Source organism: Paroedura picta, chromosome 8 (assembly GCF_049243985.1).
Source record: "Paroedura picta isolate Pp20150507F chromosome 8, Ppicta_v3.0, whole genome shotgun sequence".
In the NCBI taxonomy this organism is placed as follows: Eukaryota; Metazoa; Chordata; class Lepidosauria; order Squamata; family Gekkonidae; genus Paroedura; species Paroedura picta.
The window spans coordinates 42,816,952-42,830,767 of NC_135376.1; the positions used below are offsets into that span (position 1 = coordinate 42,816,952).

The window sequence follows — 13,816 nt, forward strand, 5'->3', positions numbered from 1 at the left end:
GTGAAATGCCCGTGAGTCTGTTTGTGCATCTAGAACAGCAGCAAAGTGAACCAGAGTCTGAACCAGGCTGTTTCAAAAGCAGCTGGGGGATGGTATGAGGGCTTTGCTGTCTGGAGGGAAGGAGGACAAAAATCTTGCTGGGCCTGCTGCCCAAAGCCTTTGGAGTTAGGCACAGAAAGCAAAAATGTCTTCACTTGCCTCTAACGTATCAGTTACAACACGTGTGGCCTTTTGCGGAGCGTGCGGTTTCATGTTGCCGAGCCTGGAGTTGGGGCCTGATCAAGTTGGGCCAGTTAGACGTTTTCCTCCCGGTCCTTCTAGAAAGGAGCGAGGATGAGTGCTCACACATGCGGAAACCTGTTGCTCCGAGTCCAAACTACTTCTTGCAAGGTCCAAGAGGAGTCCCCGAAGGAGTCGGCCAGACCAGGGAACTCAGTGTTGGCAGAAGAGAGGAAAGTGCCTCTGAGCACACGCAGAGTGCCTTCGCTTCCCTGTGGCGCCTTGCTGGCGCCACGAGCCGTCCGGGAGGAAAGCGCAGGGCTCCGGGCCGGGCTTCTCCGGCTGGCGGGCAGGGGGCGCTCGGAGCCCAGCGGGCCGGGGAAGGCGGCGACTCGGCCGGGGCGGGGCTGAGCTCCGGGCCGCGGCGGCTCCTGGGGGCCGAGGCCAGCCGGACCCACTGGGCTTGGAGCGGCTGGAGGGACCGCGCCGCAGGTAGGGCGGAAGGGGAGGGCTCGCTCTGGCCGCGCGCCCGCAGGACCCCCGCCGGCTGCCCTCCGCTTCGCGCGCTGCGCTGCGCTGGGACGCCTCCACCGGGGACCCTGCCCGCAGCCCATCATGGCTCCCGCCGGCGTGGCTCTGTCGCCTGAGCCCCGCGCCGGGCAGGCGATGCCAGACCCCCCCCCCCCGTGGGCCCTTGGCTCCGCGCAGCCGCCCCGGACACCGCTCCAGCGCCCTGGCCCGTCGGAGTCCCCGGGACCCTCTTTGCCGCCACCTCCTCCTCCTCCTTCTCCTCCTCCTCGGGGACCGTCCCCCGCCCGCCCGAGCGAGCACTTTGTCGGGGTCCGGTCGGCTGGAGAGCCAGCGGGGCCCCGGCCGCCTTGAGGATGCAGAGAGCGCGCGCGCGCGAGAGTGGCATTTATGGCCGGCGTGGCTTCATCCTCGCCCCCCTCTCGCCCACTTACCTGTCTGCAAGCGGCACCCATCGTGGCTTCTAGGCCAATACCAGCTTAGCAATGGGTGCTTACGGGGTGACCTTTTGGAGCGGTCGCCGACGTACGCTCTGATTGTACGTGGAAAGCCAGATCAGAATGAATCGTGTGGGCCGATCTTTTCGGCCGGGGGAGAGATCATGAATCGAACCCAAGAGGCCTTTGGAGATTCCTGTGCTTGGATTGCCCGGGATGATGTTAAAGCATTAGAATCGACTTTCTGGTTGACTTAAGATCAGGCTGCTTTTCCCTTCTGTAACTGATCTCTTGCTCTGTGCCAGGCAGGCTATCATGTAGCTGCTTTGTGTGGGGAATATGGCCACAGAATACCATGTATCGGATGCGCCTTTAGAATTTTTTTTTTAAGTAGTGGTCCAATTTTGTCCCTAAACCTTTAGCTGTTACAGTAAGGGGGAGGGGAGATGCTAAAGTAATAGAAGGGCTGCCATTTCTCAAACTCCTGCTTGAGTTTAGCTGGCTGTGTTGTGAGCTTGTTTTTCGCCCTATGTTTTGCTGCTCCAAGGAGCTTAACATTTCAGTTGTTCACAGTACCCTGCCTGAAAGTGCAGGGTGCCATCCATTTGTATTCTCACCTTTCCAACTTTAGGGGGCAGAGGTGTGTGTTTGAAGGCCCTTTTGAGTCCATGTGCTTGTTCTCCCTTATCATGTGATGCCTTCTTTGCTTCATCATGTGATGTTCTGCTTCTGTCTATTTCTTGATTTCTGTGGCTTATTGCTGGCTAGACTCTCTGCTTGCTTCCAATGATGGACAGGGTGGCAAAAATCCTGTTGCCACCTTCCTGTTACATGTCTGCAGTGGTATTTATTCTAGTAGGCCCCATGTAATGTTGTACCTGGGGTGCTGGGGGTGCTAGTGTGGTACGGTAGACCACAATACTTACAGCCGTATGTGTTTGTTTTATACAGTTTTAAACACAACTTATGGTGAGCCGTGATCAACTTCAGTCCTTGGATAACATGTTTTCATGGCAAATACATGTTAAAATAGATTCACGAAGCCATCTTGGATGGTACTGTGTTCTTTGTTTTATTGTATTTCTGTCCCACTCGTCGTCCAGGGAGCTTAGGGCAATATACATGGCTCCTCCATTTTATCATCACAACTGTGAGGCAGAGTGGGCCCTGCCCAAGTGAGCTTTGTGCCTGAGTCTGAATTTGAACCTGGGTCTCCCTAAGCCTGGTCCCTATCACCTTAGTCACTATTTCCATACTGGCTCTCTGTCATCAAGACATAACAAGCTCACTATACTTGATTCTGGCTCTGATATTATTCATTGAATGTTGTCCTTTTTCTAAAATTCAGGACAGGTAACAAATTTATTGTGGGGGAAGTTGCTTCTTTTTGCAGATGGGACAATTAAGCTTTATCACTGTTGCTTTGACCAAACCAGATTTCTGTGTCCCTGGTCTTAGCCCTTGATTCATAGTTGCAAAGCAGGAAATGCTACTGAACTTCTGGAGTGTTTTACTGACTCTAAAGTTAGGCACCAAAATTCCATAACTGTACTGAGGAGCTACTGTGGGAAGCTACCGTGCTGCATCTACCTCTGTTCTGACTGTACACTGTGTGAAACATTACTAAATTCCTGCATGTGAAGCATGAGTTTCACATGCATAGAGTGCAATGTGTTAGGATTCTGCGCCAGCATACATGTCCATATGTACCATGTGTATAACCATCACATTTTATTTTAAGAGCAAAGTGTGTGAATGTTCTGTGACTTTCATGCAGGACTTTAGTAACCCAAGAATGGTCCTGAGTCATTTAAGGTTGACATTCAGTACTAATGCTCTTTATGGTTGTGTGTCAGGTCATTGGCAAAATTACGAGGGATGTGGCTCCTGTGGGCAGGCAAGTGGCTCATTCAGTAGCCTAGCAAAGCAATCCTAAAGAGGGGCACACCCTGCTAAGCCTTCAGTGGATTTAGAAGAGTGTAACTCTGTCTTGGATTGCACTGAAATGATGTCGCCTAACAGGACTACTTTGCTGGAAGCATGAGGTTTGCATTTCCCAAATGTGTGAAAAATATAGGCCATTTTGAAGGAAGAAACATTGTTTAGTTTAGCAAACCATGGTGCATGTTCCTAAGGATGAGTTTCCTTTCTTGTGACTGAAAACTTGTAGCACTGTGGATTATGTCATGAGTGTCCACTTTAAGATGCCCCTTTGTATGTTTGTGGCAGCTTTAGCAGCTCTTGGCCTGTCTTAGCTCAAGCTGTTTCAAAAAAGCTTTGGGCATTTCTGCCATATGGACCTGCTGTCAAGAGCAGCTGTTATGGCTGCATTGGAGAGTATCTCCGCTACTGAGAACAGCATTGTGCTTACCACCTCTGTCTCAGAGATCCTGTTTTTTACTGTTATGCACTACAATGAGCATTAACCTAGCTGTAGCAAAAAGGCACATTCCGATGACTCGTGACCTTCAACCTTTCCAGATCCAGGAACCCTGATCTATACCCGAGCTGACAATGTAGGCCCAACTAGGCCACCTGCATGTGACAGCACAACCCATGACAGGATACAACCTTGCTGGTGTCAGGGCCCAAATAGCAGGCAGCAGAACAAGAGAACCAGGGTTAACAAAGGCAAACTGAGCATCATGACATGTGCTACGATGAGAACTGAGCCAAGGCTGAGAACCATGTAGGAATTCTCTCTACTATGGAGTGACCGTACCTAACTATCCTGCTGCTTTTGTCATTATTTTTTATAAAATAAGTAGCATGAATGTTATGTATGATTCTGAGAAAATGTAACCTGTGCCCGTGTTTGCTTCAGTGCTAAAGAAGTCCCCCCCCCATACCATGATGTAAAAACTTATGACAAAGAAACTTTGCTCTAAGACAGGTATCTTCTTCTTTGTACTGATTATATTATGTGATAATGTATTTTGCCTGCATGTTATAGCAGTTAGAGTTCCTAAATCCTGCTCTGACATGGAAGTTTGCTAGGTGGCCTTGGGTCCCTCAGTCTAACCTACTTCTAGGTTTGCCGACCTTCAGGTGGTGTGTGGAAATTCCCCCAGAATTGCAACTTGTTTCCAGATGAAGAAAATGGCTGCTTTGGAGGGAGGGCAGATTATATGGTGAAGTCCTTCTCCAAACCCCACCCTCTCCAGACATCCCCCAAATATTTCCCAACTCAGAGCTGGAAGCTATACAGCTACCTCACATGGCAGTTGTTGTAAGGATAACGTGGAAGAAAGGAGAACAGTGCAGTAAGCTGCTTTGTGCCTTTGTTAGAGGAAGGAAAGTGGCGTATAAAATAAATATATTTCCCCAGTTTCATTTATCCTGTTTTATCATTGTTATTTGTTCTGTCATTGGCATTTTCACAGGGTAGAATAAATATTATTATCCCTAACCATAGTAGATAGATTAGAAGAAGCTGCTGCCTGGTCCAGGGCTGCCCGTTGTGCTTCATTGCTGAACAGTGATTTGGGTTTATCATGTCTGAACATAACCCTGTGTTCATAGGTGCACACTGCAGCATGTTAGGGTATAATCCTACCCAGCAGCTTGTTTTCATTTCTGTCCAATGTTTCATAAAGCTCTTCTCTTGTGTTCACAAATCATTCTATGTGCTAAACCTGTAGCAGCTTGCTTGCTTACTGTGTCTCTCCACAGACTTTGTCTCTTACCTGCAAACCTATTTATTAGTGCAAAAGTGCAGCTTATGCTTTGAGTATTTGAAGCTTGTTTCACCCCCAGTATCTCCAGATAAGGGGTGACTGGTAAGACTGGGAAACCTTTCAACTCCCAACACTTTGGAGATTTACCTCCAGTCATTGTTGTCAGAACTTTTCTAGTTGATTACAGATCTGTACCAAATCCAAATATCTGCTTGGAAGCAAATTATATTAAAAACGATTTGCTTCCTGGAAGGCCTGGAGGATCATTGTCCATGGGGTCGCAATGGGTCGGACGCTTCACGCCTAACAACAACAATATTGATACATTCCTCTTACATCCCTTCTGCTGCCCATTTTTGGCTTCTAATTTTAGGTTTGCAAGGTATAAATAGTTTTGGCAACATGAGAGGATGTTTGTATGGTGTGTGAAGGATGTTCACAAGCAGCCCTCTGCATTTATTGTGAGTGTGCAACATGATCCCATCGCACTTTCTTCCTACTAGGAACTTTCCGTAGGGGTTGTCAGTGGTGATACCTTTTTTTGTGATCTGGCACAAGTGAATCAGCCCATATGGCTGTAGTTTCTTTTACCAAAAACACTTTGACGTCCATGCAGGGCTAGAGAAAAGCTTGTGATGCTGCAGAGCACTGAATTCTGCAATCCAGAAGTTGTGAGCAAGGCTGAGTCAGATGAAGAGGGTGGCTCCTTTGGTATGGAGTTTGGCTGATTTTTTAACATATTTTTGGTAAGGAAGGTATTAATTGTGCCATTGAGCTTCACCAGCAAAGTGAACTTACACATGTCGATACCTGACTGCATGGAGGCTGTCTTAGAGCTGTGTAGGAATAGCATAAGGGCAAGGCTTGATCAGTACTGTACTAGGTTGTTGATGTCATAGAAACCCCCAGGAGGTCTGTGACTTAGCTTTTAAAAGGAAGGTGCTTGCAGATGGTATGGGAACAGATCATCCGTGTCTTAGAATATTCAAGGGCTCTAGGCAAGGTCTGACAACCTAGTGCCAGGGGCAAATACAGAATACTGCAAGGACCAAGCAAAGTTTTATTCAGGAAGTCAGTTTCTACAAATTGCATAATTAATTTAAATGAAGTTAGGTATACTTAATACTTATTTTCTGCCTGAGCTGTGCCTTTTCAGCCCATTGAAGGCTAACCTGTGGCAAAGTGATTGTCTCTTTGGCTACTGTCCATCGTCACAAAATACAAACCAGAACGCCGCCCTCAAACTATTGTAAGAGTTTTTGCAGGGGCAATCGTGTGCCTGTGTTGGAATGCTGAGCTTCACATTGGTGCACCAGAATTTTTTAATTCTGCTTACCCAGACAGAATTTTTGTGCGACTCAAAGCCAGCAGTCCTAAGTGGTTTTTTGAGTCAAAAAGCACTTGACTTGGCAGACATTCTGTTGCAGACTTACAAACAGAGATGGGAATAGAAAAGCCCTAAGTATTTCATTCACCCATTCGACCACACTGCCTCTGATGTGTAGGGCCAGCTCTCCAGCCAATCATCTGCTTAGAACGACACAGTGTGGAGGGTGCAGGTTCACCAAGGGAAGTAGGCCTTGGAGATGGCAGAACAGCTTGCAGATTAACTGCAGCCATCTCCAGTCATCAGGACTTTGCTGAGAATATTCTGTTTCTTCTGCCTCAAAGAGACTAGGTCCTGTTTTAATGTGCAAATTACCCGTCAGATGAGGAGGAACATATAATTGATTGTGCCTGTGAAAAATTCGTGGTCCATGGTTTTGGCACTAGAATGGTAGAAGATATCTGGTTGAATTGAAAATTAATAGTAGTTGTATGGTAAGACTCACATCCTGGTAGTAGACATCCTTACATGAGTAGCTGTAAATGATCATTCCCTTCCAAAGTTCACATATCTGGCTTCGGAGCCTAGAATTATGATTATGCATGGAGAGGAAAAGGAGCTACTGTTTTCCAGAATGGGGGAAATCTCTCTCTCTCTCTCTCTCTCTCTCTCACACACACACACACACACACACACACACACACACTCTGCTTGTGCACCAGACACCGTTGCTGCTCCCTGCTGTGGTGTAACATCTCCCTTGGCTCTCGCCAGGGCCTGAGTCTGTGTGTGTGTCCTATCTAGGTTAAGATGGTAGACTCAGCTGTGTGGTGGGTTCAGGCATTGTTCCTTCTACCCAGCCCTTGGTTTTATGATTTTGTTTAGCAAATGGTATAAACTGGCTTAATAACACTAGACAAATTCAGGGAAATTGAAAGAAAGAAGAACAAAAGAGCCAGTAGGCTGAGCCAAGATGGGTAGAGAAATGCAGCCTTAGGAACAGGGCTTTCTAAACATCTGTCTGCTAAATGCGAGGATGAAAACCAAGGTTAAGAAGTTCTCAGCTGATATTCCTGGATGTTTTACGTGCTGTGTTACACTTCCTCAGGCTGTGCTGGGCATGATGGCCCCACGATCAGGCCTGTTGGTGAGGATAGATAAGGAGCCTGTTGTTGCACTGGCCTCTAGATTCTCTGTTCCTTTGGCAGGGCATTCCACACAGGTACGGGGCTTGTGTAGTTTCTCTGTTGTCATTGCCAATATGGGACGGTGTTAACAGAGTTTCTACATGGCAGGTCCCTTATATTTTCCATGTCCCTATCCCAGTTTGAGTCCAATGGCACCTTTAAGGCCAACAAAGTTTTATTCACGATATAAGCTTTAGTGTGTGCGCACACTTCTTCAGTATTTGTGTCCCCCCCCCCAGATTGCAAAATGTGTGGGAAGACAGCATACCGGTGCTGTAATTGGCAGTTTTCCCCATGAGTTCAGAATTTCTGAAAAAGTTCACATGTCCATTAATACTGTATCAACATGGTATCATCAAATAAGGCTGATAAAGAGGCAGTTTCCACCAGATATGGGCCACCCTGAAAGAGAAATCTTTACAGCTTTCTTTCTCTCTCTCTCTCTCCGCATGTGTATAAACATTCATCTCTGGTCTGGCTTGGAAGCCACAGCTGTGACAGTGTCCAAGTTGGAGGTCTCCTTGGCAACTTCTTGTTGTTGTTGCTTGGATAACTTCAGTTTGTTTTGTTCTCAAATGTTGACAGGATGCTTGGGGAACTGCAGGCCACCGTTTGTGCTCTAGATCCGTGTTTGTTATGGCTAATTGAGACCTGCAGGGAGAGAAGGGACTGGTCTGCAGACATGTCCTATCAACTTTCCTAGAGGATTGGTGCTCACAAGAGTGCAGGATCAGGCTATTGGTCCATTTTATCCAGTGGTCTGTTTTACATGATAGCCAAACAGTTGGCTCCAGGGAGATCTACAAGAAGGGCATGAATGCCAAAGCCCCTACTTCTATTGTTGCCCCCTTGCACTGGCATTCAGAGGATTACTGCCTCTGAATATAGAGGTTCTATTTAGTCAGCTTGTAACCACTGAAAGTCCTAGTATCCATAAATTTGACTAATCCCCTTTAAGATCAACTCAGATGGTGACTTTGGCCATCACTATCACCTGTGGCCAGCCTTTTTCAACCTTTTGACTGTGGAGGAGCCCCTGAAATAAATTTTCAGGCTTCGAGGACGCCCAGAAGTAATGACAGCTGGCCAGGCCTCCATTCCATGCCCCCCCCCAGTAGTGACATGTCACCAGAAGTGACATCATCACTTGCATCCTTTACCTTCCTTTTGCTCCATCTTCCCGCCTCTGGGTGGACACAGCCAGTTCCTTAGTTTGTGGCCAAATCCATAAAGAGGGGAAAAGTTATGGACCTCCTCCAGAGTGGCCACGAACCCCTAGGGGTCCATGGACCCCTGGTTGGGAATCTCTGTCTGTGATAATGAATGTCATAAGTTAATATATTTTAGGGGCCAATTCAAATGATACAGGGACCACATTTCTGCCAAACGTTTACATGAAGGATTGTCATATTCCAGATCCAAATTGGGCCTGGGAATTGAGTCCTCAGCACAGAATTCCATGTATGTATCTGATCTAGGGTTGCCAGGCCCCTCTAGTGGAGGAAGGGATTCCCTGCTGTCAGCCCCCTCCTCCCTACCATCAATGAGCTGTCTGGCAGGGGGACACTTGCCCCAAAAGAGGGAGACCCACCCAATGTGCAGCGATGTGTCTTGGTCACTGCCCACATGACCTGGAAGTAACATCACATCTGGGATGTGGGAACGATGCTCTGGTACTTGGGCCAAACCTCTACAGTAGAAGCCAAATTTACCATAGAGGTTTTGTCCAAATAACCAGGACATCGCCCTGACATCCCTGACATAACATCACTTCTGAGTCACATGGCCAGTGACGTGTTCACATTGCTGTATATTGGATGGGCCTCTCTGATGTTCCCAGTAAGTGTCCCCCATCCCTGTTTGGTTAGTAGGAGGGACCTGGCAACCCTAATCTGATCCACAGTTCTCACAGTGACCACGTCTGCCAACACTGTGAGGCTTTTTCAGTTTTATTTAAAAATCAGTAATTGACAAATGCTGATGTTATTTGACAGTTACCATTTTTAAAAATCACATACCCACACCCTCCAGAGATGGAGGAAAAGACCCTTGTGGGGAAGAGCAGGGAAAATGCTGATGATGTGGGTGCCGCTGGGAAAGATCCAGATGTTGCCTTCCACGTGGAAAACCATCTTGGTGTTATTGAAGTGTTTCCAAAAAGATTGTAGCATAGCAGGTTTGGGGAAAATTGGAGAAAATCTGGGGGAAAGCCAAAAGGTACACAAAAAGACTTTGATTCTATGTGGAATGGCGGGGGGGGGGCACCATAAACATCATAGCCAGGCCAAAAACTCAGTGTAGAAGTCACTGTGGTGTTGCTTACCTCTAATTACAAATCATTTGTAATCCAATCGCTCTTCAAAATTCCACTTTTGTTTCATTCCAACTGCTGTTTCCTGTTGTCTAGTCCCCTTTTTGAGAGAACTAATGCAAATGTTTCTGGATGACACAATCAACTCTTTTCAGTTCAGCTTCCAGCTAGGATTGTAACTAGGGCCATCTGTGTAGCCTTGGTGGACAATCTCTGTCTGGGGATTGAACTTTTCAGCAGTTTCTGACTGGTGATTATGAGATGTTAGTGGATTGCCCTCGTGACTTTGTTGTGATTGGAGAAATATCCCGTAGTCAATGCAATGCCCTTTGTTAAATTGCTCTGAAGAGTAACAATGGGGGATTACACACTGATTATCTGGGAACTGCGGTTCAGGGATCCTGCCAGTCTCAGTATGGTCCTTTGCTGGTGTGTTACATTTCTGTGAACCTGCTGAGATAAATCTGTTGGAAGACTAAAATTTCTGCTGTCATCCATATTTTCATGACAACAAACTGTGTTTTTATTTGCAGCAAGTCAGTCTTGGTCCCAAATCAGTGTTTAGGAACAAGTCAAGTATATGAAGACCAATAAATGGAATCTGAAGAAATCAGGGATCCCAGGGGCTTTGATCCAACACAAAATCTCTGATTTCCATCATCAGAATAGGACTTCTATTTCCCCCTTTCCATTACTACCTCAAATGCTGCATTGCTGCTCCTGGGGGTCCACCAGAAGCAATGTGGAGTCGGACTTTGTGGTCTGTCACGAGAGAAGGAAATCATTATATACTTCCCTGAGCCTTTGGGGAGGAAAGTATATAAATATAATAAATAAATAAAAATCAAAACTCTATACTTTTCCATCCATGGAAATTTCTTCTGGAACTGGCCAGCAGTGCCCTGTCATTTGCAGATTGCTCCCTTTGCTTGATCAGTTAGTCATACCCTCAGGGCCAAAGTAGATGTTATGGAGGCCATAGGTCAACCCGTGGTTGACACAACATGTAGCTTGGCCCTTAGAACCTGCACGTTCACCTCCTGCAATGTGCTTTATATGGGGCCACCCTTCAAAGCAGTCTGGATGTTACAGATGATACAAAATATGAGAACTAATAGACTGAATATCCATTCAGTGGCTCAGATGACCCTGGAGCTGGTGTCTGACTGGTTCTTGATGGGGTTGTGTTCCTTTTTCAGGATCCGGTTTGCAACTTCAGGGGCTGTTGGATTCAGCTCTCATGTGGCCAGGGGTGCCTTTTGTTTGATTTGCTGGAGCTGCACACTGAACCACCTGATGTTGCCTGTTTAGTCCTGGTTTTATCTGGTTCATCCCCTTAGCTTTTTATTTAACTTAAGTGCTTGGGTTCTGTTCTTCAGTGCAAAAGTTACATTGTGCGGACTCTGGTGTGGTGTTTTTTATACTCTTAGTTTGTGTGCTATAACTTGTAGCTGTGTTTTCTCCAGCAGAAGTAACAGAAGCAGAAAACAAAACGATCTGTGCGGTTTAGGGGGACAGTAGGGTCTTACTATATGGGGGCCCGATGGGAGACTAGAGGCCGTTAGGCACCACTAGATCCTTCTGTAGAGCTGTAGAAGAAGCTTGGATTCTGTTCCTTCTACCAGCTCCGTTCAGTTATGGATCTCCCTGGGGTGAGAGAGGGGAGTGGTGCTGGCAAGCAGATCTGGCCGGTGATTCATCCCTAACCCTGGGCGGGTGAAACACTTTCCCTTGGATTGGTCTCTCCTGCTGCAGCTTGCCGGGCTGGGAGTAGCCAATGGGAGGAGGAGGAGGAGGCGGCTCCAGGCTCAAGATCTGGGAACATTTTGCTGCTTCAGGGCAGAAGGCTGGATGTTCTAATCATCCGGCCAGGATGGAACTGAGCGGTTGTTTCCTTCCTCCAGGCACAAGTTGGAGGCAGGGATCAGCACACAGATGTTCCTGAGGAGATAATCAACTGATGTTACAGCACAGAATAAGCACACGTTTTGAGTTGGCCCACCAAAACTTGTGGAGGGGAGGGTGGGGATGGAGTTTTCCATGAGGCCCGTTGCAGCCGTATCCATATGTGAACTGTCATTTTCATCCTTTTGTCTTTATGTATTTTCTCAGGCAAAGGATAGTAATGGTACAACTAGTCTCATGGGGGGGGTGCAAATGTTTTTGATGTTTAAAAGGGGTTCTCATACCTGAAAAGGTTGGGAGTTGTGGTGCATTTTCTCGTTGTGAATATAGTAATTAGAGGACTGTTCAGGTGTTACCTCATCCCTTCCTCCCCTCCCTCCACCTTTAGTCTGCCTAGGTGTCCTGTTCATTGGCCCTCTAGGGCAGTTGGCTAGCCTCAGAACAACTGACATTTATGCTCCACTCAGTGTTTGGAGCCCCAACATCTTCCCTGTTTTTGACATTCTGCAGTCCTCGTGGGAAAGGCTGTAACACATGTCATGGGTTGCTTCCATACATGGCTGGATATTGTGCTGTTGTTGCACAGTACAGCAATCATCCACAGCTGGATTTTCCTGTATCAAAAGGGCAATTCCAGTGTGGTGTAGTGGTTAAAGCAGGCTTTCTCAAGCAGGGTTTTATGAAACCCTAGGGTTTCTTGATGGCTCTAGGTTTCCCAAGTGGGTGGGAGTTACTTGAATTTAAATATATATATATTTTAATTTGTTAAGCATTTATCAAGTGATATGACCATACATGATCATGTCGACCTGCTTGTCCCCCCCAAAATGGCCAATGATGGGCCTGGAGGGGGTGGGAAGGCGAGGAGCCCTGGGTGGGCTTGTACACAGCTCTGCTTCCCAACCATATGCTGCATGATCACACCACTCCTGAGGTTTCTCAAAGCTTGAAGAATGTTTCAGTAAAACAGTAAAAAAGTTGAGAAAGGCTGTGTCAGACTAGGATCTGGGAGACCTCAAATCTCCACTCTTCCTTGGAAGCTTGCTGAATAACCTTGGTCCAGTCACTCATTCATAGCCTAACCTACCTCACAGGGTTATTGTGAGAACAAAATGGAAGAGAAGAGAACAATGGAAGCTGCTTTGGGTCTCAATTGGAAAGAAAAGTGGGGTACAAAATAAAATCCAGCAAGTGAATCCAGCTACAGTTCTATCTGTAGCCACCCATGTCCACATACTGCCATAGGCATATTAGTGTATTCAAGGAGACTTGGCCAGATCCTATTACTTTTTGTTGTATAGCTGTGGCCATTCCAGGTCTCCTTGGTTTTATCTGTTGGCTTTCTTTTTTTCTGTTAAATTTGACATATTTTGCTGTGTCTGCTCTAGATGCTGCATTCAGTTGTACAGAGAATGAATACAGTGGATTGTTTAGTTCATGCTGCATATCTTATTATCATTGGTTTATTAACATTGTTGCTCATTAATACAAAAGTGTTTGGCCTGTACTCTGGTTGGGCAAAATGAAGCCATGATTTGATTATGGAGCTGTGGGAACTGCTCAGTTAGTTACAGTTCAAGCAGTACACTACCATTATAATCCCTGGAAATTCTGTTACTAAGAACCTGGTAGTCCATCCAGTCAGTCCGCAGTTTGGCACAGAGAATCTACCTGATAAAAGTGTAATCTGACCAAATAGCAGAAAAACCCTCAAAATGGTGAAAATGGTGTTATGTTCCCACTGCAATTATGCATGGAAGTATTAGTGAGTTATGAGGGCATCTGTGATTGATAAAGCAAACTTTGCCTGTGGATTTTGTGCCTGAAAGAGAAATTGTTGTTTTCTGCCTCTCTCAGGCTGCCCCTTCTGCTGTGCTGAGGTAAAGCGATTCTGTGTGCTCATCAGTTGCTGCTGCACAGCAATGTGATGGCTACTGACAAAGGCATACTAGAAAAGGTCTACCAAGCGATCCCCTACAAAGTATGGCCTTCCCACCACAGCCTTCTTTGGATTGACCGCCTGACTCCCTGGGCTCTGGACTAGTTTGGGAAGGTGAAGTATCCCACCAAGTGTGGACGCAGCCATGGGCAGACAAGAGCAATCAAGGAGAGTGAGCCACATGCCTGCTACTTTCATGCACAGTGATCTCCAGGTAGCTCAGGAAAGGCAGCACAAGTCAGAGGGGGGCTACTACTTGGTTGCCCCGTTCTGCTCCCCACGGCAC

The 13,816-nt window shown here is 46.7% G+C and overlaps 1 protein-coding gene across 1 annotated transcript in view; it reads left to right on the plus strand.

Annotated features, from left to right (window-relative positions):
• Positions 1-579: 579 nt before the first annotated feature.
• DNMBP (dynamin binding protein) overlaps positions 580-13,816 on the plus strand; it is a 53,035-nt gene continuing 39,798 nt past the window's right edge. The window contains exon 1 of the mRNA XM_077349387.1: positions 580-711. The gene's annotated coding sequence lies outside the window, so the exon portion shown is untranslated. The remainder of the gene's footprint in view (positions 712-13,816) is intronic.